Here is a 10,096-nt window from a genome sequence, read left to right as displayed (position 1 = left end):
TGAGCTTGAGTGTCATCTTCTCTAATGTACCTTCCCATGAATTCCTTTCACTGGCCTCTCCTATTGTTCCTGTATCCTTGGTAAAAAACAAACAAACAAACAAACAAACAAACAAAAAAACTCGTATCTCAAAAACATACTAATATTAAAATAATCTGTACAGAGGGGCGCCTGGGTGGCGCAGTCGGTTAAGCGTCCGACTTCAGCCAGGTCACGATCTCGCGGTCCGTGAGTTCGAGCCCCGCGTCAGGCTCTGGGCTTATGGCTCGGAGCCTGGAGCCTGTTTCCGATTCTGTGTCTCCCTCTCTCTCTGCCCCTCCCCCATTCATGCTCTGTCTCTCTCTGTCCCCAAAATAAATAAAAAAGCGTTGAAAAAAAAATAAATAAAAAAAATAATCTGTACAGAGAGGTGCACCCTCTACCTTCAGTGCCACCTAGCAGACAGTAAACTCCTGGGGATTGAAAGAGATACATCTTATTTCACCCCCAATCCCGACCTCCAACTCACTCTATTGAGTGCTTGCCACTTTGTAAATATTTGTTGAAATACCTTCTCTGCATTGTAGTTATTCTGCACTGTGCCCTGTTCACAGAAAAGATTTGTTTATCCCTGTTTCAGATAACCACACCAATGGGAGGTCAATTGTTGTTTTATCATCAAGTGTGGCTAACACTAATTGCACACTTACTATGGGCCTCTAATAATATCTGTAAGAGACTGGTATTATTCCCAACAGTTTAGGAAACTGAGTCTTCCAGAGGTGAGATAATTTGCTCAAAGACAAACAGCTTTAAAGTGTTCAAGCCGCAAGCTGATCCAGGTCTGATTCCAAAGCCTTGCTCTTTTACAACCATGCTATGTAGAGTTTCTTTCTAAAAATAATCTCATGAGATTTAAAAAACAACCCAAGAACGACAAAGACTGTAATTTGAACCCAAATGCATAGGTTGTCAGTTATTCTAACGTTTTGGTGATTTTATTTTTCTAACAGCTTTATTAGATGTGATTCATATATCATCCAATTCACCTATCTAAAGTGTATGCTTTAGGGGCACCTCAGTGGCCCAGTCAGTTAAGCATCTGACTCGTGATTTCAGCTCAGGACATGATCTCACAGTTCATGAGTTCAAGCCCCACATTGGGCTCTGCGCTGACAGTGAGGAGGCTACTTGGGAATTCTGTCTCCCTTTCTCTCTGTCCTTTCCTTGCTCACTTGCTATCTCTCTTGAAACAAAAAAAACAATAAAACTTTAATAAAATTTTATAAAAAATAAAGTGTACACTTCAATGATTTTTAGTACAAAGTTGTGCAACTATCAGCAGAATGAATTTTAGAACATTTTTATTACCTCAAAAAAGTCTCATACCCTTTAGCTATTATCCCCAATTCCTCCTTCCCCCACCCCTAAGCAACTAGTAAACTACCTTCTGTTTCTGTGTATTTTCCTATTCTAGACATTTCATATCAATGGAATCATACCATATGTTGGGCTTTCATGACTGGTTTCTTTCACTTAGCATAATGTTTCTAAGATCCATTCATATTGTGGCATGAATCAGTGCTTCATTCCTTGTTATTGCTGAATAATATTCCATTGTGCAGATATATCACAATTTGTCCATTCATCAGTTGGTAGACATTGGGTTGTTTCTACTTTTTGGCTATTATGAATGATGCTTCTATTAACAGGCATGTACAAGTTTTTGCGTGGACATATGTTTTCATTTCTCTTGAATATATACCTAGGAGTAGAATTGCTGGGTCAAAAGGTAATCCTGTGTTTGTTTGGCAACTCTTTGTAACTTTACTACCAGTAGCGGATTGAGGGTTCTGGTTTCACCGCATCCTCACTAATATTTGTTATCACCTTTTTTATTATAGCCATTCCACTGGGCGTGAAATGGTTGTTATCTCTTGGTAGGTTTGATTTGCATTACCCTGATGACTAGATTTTATTTATTTTAAAAATATTTTATTCTGTCTATACTCCCCAAACTAGCTAGTTTTTCCAAAAAGGCCTTTTTCTACAACTAGTCTGTTTCACTGTTGAAAACCAATGCAGTCCCAAACCCAAAGTTTATAATGGGAATTATATCTACATAAATGGAATTAAGTTTCTGTTTACTCTGATTCTGCACATATTGTTAGCAAATTTGAAGGATGTGTTTGAGATGCCTTTACTTAAAAATAGACTTTGTGGGGGCACCTGTGTGGCTTAGTCGGTTGAGCATCCAACTTCGGCTCAAGTCATGATCTCGCGGTCTGTGGGTTCGAGCCCGACATCGGGCTCTGTGCTGACAGCTCAGAGCCTGGAGCCTGCTTCAGATTCTGTGTCTCCCTCTCTCTCTGTCCCTCCCCTGCTCATGCTCTGTCTCTCTCTCTGTCAAAAATAAATAAACATTAAAAAAATTTTTTTTGAAAAATAGACTTTGCAGTATACCTGTAATTCAATTTGGGGAACTCTGGAGAGCATCTCAATCTCCCTGTAAAACAGCTAAAATTGTAATGAGAAGCCAACATAACCACGGAACAGAAGTGATATCATGTTAAGCTGCTGTGGACAAAGAAAAATGATCAGGTTTCAAATATGAGGCCCAAACCAAATGTTTCAAGGGCTGACCTAAATTGCAAAGATTAATTTACATAAAGGCTACTCTGTAGCCTGCTCAGGGGGAGAAGGTACAAGGATTTATTCAGTGATTTTCCCAAGTACTGCTGGAGAGATGTGCTAGGATGTGTATGTGTATGTGTATATATATCTCCCTGACAATCAAAAGTAAACTTTCAGGCATCCTAGCTGTTTAATGATTTAGAAGTACTACTCCTTTCTTGAGTTTGGTGTGGTTAGGTCCCACTTAAGCCAATCCTAAACTTTGTTGAATGTGAACAGGAATAGCACCAAAGGCTAAAATTTGTATTATCACTGTGATTTTAATTCTTAATAGTAATGAGTTGTTTTTTTTAAATAGCTGAGAGTCTGAATATACAAATGGACAATGACCAGACCATATATGCCAATAGAACTCTGACTCAAACCCCTGCAGCAACCAGTCTTAGAAACCAGATAACAACCTCTACAGCAGTAGACCCAGAATGGTCAAGACTTGCTCAGTAACTGTCAGTTTCCCTAATTTTTGTCCCTATTTCCAATTAAGAACCAACCAGAGAAAACCAAGTATGCTTTCCAAACCAATCACATAGGATGCCGTCAAGATTCCAGCTAAGCTTGCTTCCCTCTCCCCCATGCCAACAACCTCCAGTCAGAGCATACCTGAAGTCTTCCCCTTTTTTCACTGTATAGCTTTCCCCCTCTCTTGCTTGCCTTTGAGTCTCTACCAAATGCGTGTGATGGTGACTGACTCCTTTGCCATATATGTAAGCTCTGAATAAATACCCTTTGCTTGTTCTTATTTGGATTGTTTTCATTTATTTCCACATGGCTAAACCATATTTTTAATTTTTACACACAAATGAATCAAAATGACAGAACAGTGCAGTAGATGTTTTCCCTGGCAGCTGGAGGGCAACACCTAATAACTTATGATACCAACCCCCACGGCAGTCCCTAAAGTAACTGCTGTTGTGGCAAGGAGATCAGAAACACAAATTATAAAATTTATATTTTGTTTTTATTTATATTCTTTTTGATAATAATTACCTTTCCTTTTTATGACATTACATATCTATATTAGATAACAACTATATATCCGTATCACGTTTAACTGGAAAACAGCGTTGTTTTTCTATTTCTTTTTTTTTTTAATTTTTTTTTTTAAGTTTATTTATTTTTGAGACAGAGAGAGACAGAGCATGAACGGGGGAGGGTCAGAGAGAGAGCGGGAGACACAGAATCAGAAGCAGGCTCCAGGCTCTGAGCCATCAGCCCTGAGCCCAACGCGGGGCTCGAACTCACGGACCGCGAGATCGTGACCTGAGCCGAAGTCGGACGCTTAACCAACTGAGCCACCCAGGCGCCCCTGTTTTTCTATTTCTTAACAGTTCATGATTTTTCGAAAAAGAAATATAATTAGTTTAATACTAGGCAATTTATTAACTTATCCAAGATAACTACCATCTGGACTTGCTGGTTTAGATTTATTATAATTATCAATATATTCCATTACATTACTTTGCTTCTTGCACAGACTGATGAGATCATTCAATTTTTAACCCTTCCCCAGTTAAAGTTTTAAACTCTAATATTGCTCTAGGCTATTGTAGTTTTTACAAACAGAGGATATAGTTGACACTTGAACAACATGGGGGTTAGGGAAACCAACCCCCTGCACAGTTGAAAATCCATGCATATCTTCTGACCCCCCCAAACTTAACTCCTAATAGCCTACTGTTGATCAGAAGCCTTACCGAAAATATCAAAAGTCAGACAACACGTATTTTGTATGTTATATGTATTATATAATGTATTCTTACAATAAAATAAGCTAGGGAGAAAGTATTAAAATCCTGAGAAAGAAAATACACTGAGGTGCCTGTGTGGCTCAGTTAAGCATCTGACTTCGGCTCAGGTCATGATCTCCTGGTTCATGGGTTCGAGCCCTCATATGACTCTGTGCTGACAGCTCAGAGCCTGGAGCCTGCTTCAGATTCTGTGTCTCCTTCTCTCTCTGCCCCTCCCCCACTCACACTCTATCTCTGTCTCTCTCTCTCTCAAAAATAAACATTAAAAAAAAAAGAAAGAAAATACACTGACAGTACTCTACTGTATCGAAAAAAATCTACATACCTACATATAAGTAGACCCAGTCAGCTTAAATCCATGTGGTTGAAGGGTCAACTGTACTTGAAAGTTGCTTAGAGAGTAGATCTTAAATGTTCTCATCACAGAAAAAATGTTAACTACGTGATGGGATGAAGGTGTTAGCTAATATGATTGTGGTGATCATTGTGCAATATAAAAGTGTATCAAATGTTGTACACCTTAAATATGCACAATGCTTTATGTCAATATCTCAATTAAGCTGGAAAAAAGGGAATATTACTTTTCTTCTTTTATTTTAATATTAGTACAATGTCTTCAATATATATTTCCCTCTTTAAAAAATTTTTTAAATATTTATTTTTGAGAGAGAGAGAGAGAGACAGAGCGTGAGCAAGAGAGGGGCAGAGAGAGAGGGAGACACAGAATCCGAAGCAGACTCCAGGCTCTGAGCTGTCAGCACAGAGCCTAATGCGGGGCTGGAACTCACGAACCAGGAGATCATGACCTGAGCCAAAGTCAGACTGTGCCACCCAGGCGCCTTAACCGACTGTGCCACCCAGGCGCCCCAATGTATTTCCCTCTTTTGGTACCAACGCAAAAATATCTCGGCTGCCCTCGTGCATAAAAATGTGAACATCATGTTGTTTGCTTTCTGCATGTGTAGTTTTTTACCACTTAATTCTAAAATGATGCATATTTCACCTCCAAAGGCCAATATCTTCTACCCCTAAACACCTAATGTGTGTATACACACACATTTTAATTCAGCAAATGATTATCATATGGTTCATTATCATATCATGTGACAATCATTATTAATACAACAATTAATGTTTGCTCCATCATCTATCATGCACAAGACATTCTGCTAAAGGAGGTGGAGGGGTGAGTAAAACAGTTGTACTCTTAAGGAACTGTTGCTAATGGTAGAAAACTACAAGAATTTAATACAAATTAAGACATGCCAGAAACACTACAACAAAGGTATAAATAAACACTAGATTCAAAGAAGGTAAAAATTTCATCTTGTTAGAGAGATCGTTGAAAATGACTGGTGGAAAGAAACTCAGGATTAGCTGGATTTGATGGGATTTGGTATAGCAAGGGAGAGGGGAAGTGGCAAAAAGCAGAGGGGAGATTTAGGAAACCGTAAGGAGTCTAGTTTGGCTGGAACAAAGTGTATAGAGTGGAATAGTGAGAGAGATTGCTAGAAAGTTAGGACCATTAGGAGATCCTGAGTTCAGCTACATTTTTAATAGGAAGCAACATAATTGGAGCCACATTTCAGTACAAATTACCTGGCAATGGCTATTTAGGACTGATTTAGATGGGGAGGAAGTAAAAGCAAAGAGACCTGTTAGGAAGCATTTACAGAAACTAGGTAAGCTGTGATTAGGACCTGAACCAAGCAAGCTCCACCTTCCTGCAGAAATGAGAATACCAGAGGGAAATAATTGGTAGCACACCACTGTTCAAACCAGGACTCACCATCATGGCTCTACTGCTCCTTCCACTCCTCTGGCTCCACTGTCCATGATGAGGGAGCCAGGAGGGCAGAGCCATTGGGCAAGTAAGTACAGATGGCCAAGGCAAAGACCCAGCCGCTAACAAGGTGTTCTAAGTCATCCCAGAAAACAGTGCACTCTTGCAATCCAGCTAAAATATTTTAATTAGCAACTCTGAGTAATAACTATTACCTAAATTTATTATACATGCATTTTTAAAGTTAAGTCAAGGAACATTTCCCCATCTGGCAATGTCACATTACATCAACGTGAAATACATGAAAGTGAAATGAACTTTTTTGAAGGAGACCCAAAATCACCATAAATGAGTCTTTGGTGCCCCCTTGTGGAATGTTTAGTGTGAGCTTTGAAGTAAGTTACCTTCCACACAGAAACAGTAATGGGTTATTTCCATCTTTTAAGACATTTAAAGTACTTTCTATATAGGCTACATTATTTTTAAGAGACACAACTTAGAATAAGGCCATATAGGGGTGCCTAAGTGGTTCAGTCAGTTAAGCGTCCGACTTGATTCCAGCTCAGACGGTGATCTCACTGCTCGAGGGTTGGAGCCCACATCAGGCTGTTCATTGCAGGTGCAGAGCCTGCTTGGGATTCTCTCCCTCCCTCTCTCTCTGCCCCTCCCCTGCGTGCATGCACTCTTTGTCACTCAAAAATAAACAAACATTAAAAAGTAACTTGAACTAAGGCCATATAAATAACCTAATTCAAACAAGAAACATAAAAGATCATATGTTGAAAATGTCCAGTACATTTTTGTCCTAAATTTACCACCATTTGTGTGTGTGTGTGTGTGTGTGTGTGTGTGTGTGAATCATAAATTAAGAAAAAGTAATGGAAAAACTTAGCTTTATACAGGGCTAGGTAAGTACCAAAACTGTTTTCTCAATAGCACTTCTACCCTCGACTTTATTTATTAAAGTATTTAAATAGCTGGAATAATTCTTAACATCCATATTTATGCCCATAGAAATGTTAGTGCAAAATGATCAGATAACTCTTAAAATGTTGTTTCTCCTTATATCACTTACCATAAGTTTCTGACCATTTGTTTTCCAAACCAGGGGATCAGAAATAAGAAAGTCCTCTCTTTACTGGAAATAGGTAGAAGCCAAAAAGAAAAATAATATTCCTGTCCATTGGCTAACAACGCTGTCAAGGGGGCAGACCATTGTGGGAAAAGATTGTTTCTTATCCTAAGTCAGTAGAAGGTAAAGTATTTGTTGGTTTTCCCCAGATTTAACACGCATTTTTTCCCTTATGTCCTTATTAAGCAGAAAAAAATTTAAAAATAAAGTGCCATTTTTAATCATCTATCTTGTTTTGCAATCTTTTGGGGAACACAGAATAGACCTATCAATAATCATTTGGTGAAATTTTGTTACTTTCACTCAATAATCAAAATGTGTAAGAATATAGTAATTACTGGAATGTGTTAATACTTATTTTCATGCCTTGTGTCTTTAGATTGCAAAGACCTTAGACTGGAACAGTAGCTTTTCTCTGGAACTGAGTTCTCAGATAATAGTATATTCATGTGGTTCATTTAGTTTTCCAAATTATAAAGTTGCAAGGAACTACCAAGATAAGGAACTACTTCATTCAGGCAGAGTTGTTTTTAAATTAGAATTTTTCCCCCAATATGCCAATAGACTTTTCTCTTTTTTAAAGCTTATTTATTAGTAAATAAATATTTATTATTTTCTATAGAGAGGGAGAGAGAGAATTCCAAGCAGGTTCAGCGCTGCCAAAGCAGAGCCCAATATGTGGCTTGAACTCATGAACCATGAGACCATGACCTGAGCTGAAACCAAGAGTCAGGCGCTTAACCGAATGAGCCACCGAGGTGCCACTAGATTTTTCTTTAATGGCAAAACAATCTTCCTTTTAAGACACGGTAATTATATGCATATTGAATTTATCACCAGGATCCTGCAAAGAGTTTTGTCATGTAAAAGTAACAGACTCCCTCTGGTGGAATCTCCACTTGTTGCCTGTGTGATCTTAGATTATTCAACCTACTTCTTGGTTTACCTGATATATATAAAAACATAAGATAATAACTGCCTTATAGAGTCACTGTGAAGAATAAATGAATTAACACATGTAAGGGATTTAGAACAGTCCCTATACGTAGTAAATGCTCAATTTAGGATTGAATTTTTTTTTCCAAGCAGACATCTTTTACAAGCAAGTTAGAGGTTGACTTTATAGTTTCATTTAGCATAATGCTAATGCTATCAAGATCATACATTCTATCCTCATAAATGGTATCTTGTCTTATTCTATTCATATTTAGCCAAATGTGTAGCTATACAAATTAGTACAACACTTTTAAAGAGTTTCAACACTGATTTCATCATACACCATTTATTTTCATTTCTCTCATTTATAGATAGAAGAAATGGGTTCAGAACCAATAAGTAACTTGCAGAAGGGCACAGCTAGTAAGTAGTTCAGGATATCCACTCAGGCTTTTTGACTCCTAACCTAGCACTCCTATTACATTTAAGAAAAGTAGCTTTAAAAAATGAGTAAACCAAACAAATCCACTGATTACATGTTTGAAGCTACTTAAGAAATCATTTAGATCCCACTTTTTTGTATAATGAAGCACTAATCACTAAGATCAAATATTAAGAGATTACCAGATCAGGATAGAGTTGTAATGATTTACTTGATAAAAGTTACTAGTGGCACTAAAAAAATCTACTCGTTCAATAAATATTTATGGAGCACCTTCTATTTGCCTGGCACTAGGCAAGGTCCTAGGGCTGTAATAGTATTTAAATCAAACATGATATAGTCCAGGTCTTCACAGAGTTTATAATCTGATGCAGAAAGAAAATTAAACAAATCGTTTGAATAAAGTACTCTAAGTACCATCCTATACAGAGGAAGTACAGGATGCTATGGCAGACACCGTAGGGTAACTGCTTCAGTGGGTTACTGTAATACATAATAATTTACAATAATTAGCGTGGTGGTGATTATTTTTTGGATAGTTAGAGCCTTTGTTTAATAAAGTTATTCAGGAATACTACATGATTTTCTTCCACTTAACCTACCCCTTAACCTCATTACAAATATAAAACCTACCAATAAAAAGCTTATCTTTTGACTTCCTACCCTGATCTTTTTTTTCTTAAGAATTGTTATTATAAAATCATTAAAATATGTGGTACTAAGTCCTTACATTATTTTCCTCATAACTACTTGACCATGATACTCAAATCCCAATTGAAACCAGAGATATAAAAAATTTGAAACTTCATTGCTACCAGTACCTGTAGTAGACAAAAATACATGTAGATTATTGATTTCTAAAACTAAATGTGGTAAAAATCTATGTTTTCAAAAGCAGAGTAAGATAAAATATTACACTTCAATAGGCTGGGCAGCCACAAGACCACAAAGGTGATCCCATGGAGAGGGCAATGTAATTGCAACACATAAGACAACTACAAAGTGCTTCCTAATGGACAGGAACTAGGATTCCAGATTCTTACACTGCACTGCTTACAATTTCAAGGATAAAGAGGCAAAAGAAATGCTTATCCTTCCTTTTTCATTATTCTGTGATAAAATAATAAAAATCAGTAAGATATGGGAAAATAAACTTTTAAAATTATATAGAATAGAAAATCTTGCATTTCAGCTTTTAAAAACATATCATAAGATTGGATCTGTTTTTTAAGGCTTAAGAAGTCATTTCTGAAAAAAAAAGGGGGGGGATGGGGGAGTTACTTCTGGAATGGCATTTAAGCTAGGAAGAAATCCAGAGCATAAAATAGCAAAAATGTTCATATGACAGAAGATATGATTCGATCTGAGCCACAGAAAGAGAG

The sequence above is a fragment of the Panthera uncia genome, chromosome F2, assembly GCF_023721935.1.
Source record: "Panthera uncia isolate 11264 chromosome F2, Puncia_PCG_1.0, whole genome shotgun sequence".
NCBI classification, from domain to species: domain Eukaryota; kingdom Metazoa; phylum Chordata; class Mammalia; order Carnivora; family Felidae; genus Panthera; species Panthera uncia.
This window is presented reverse-complemented; position numbering follows the sequence as displayed.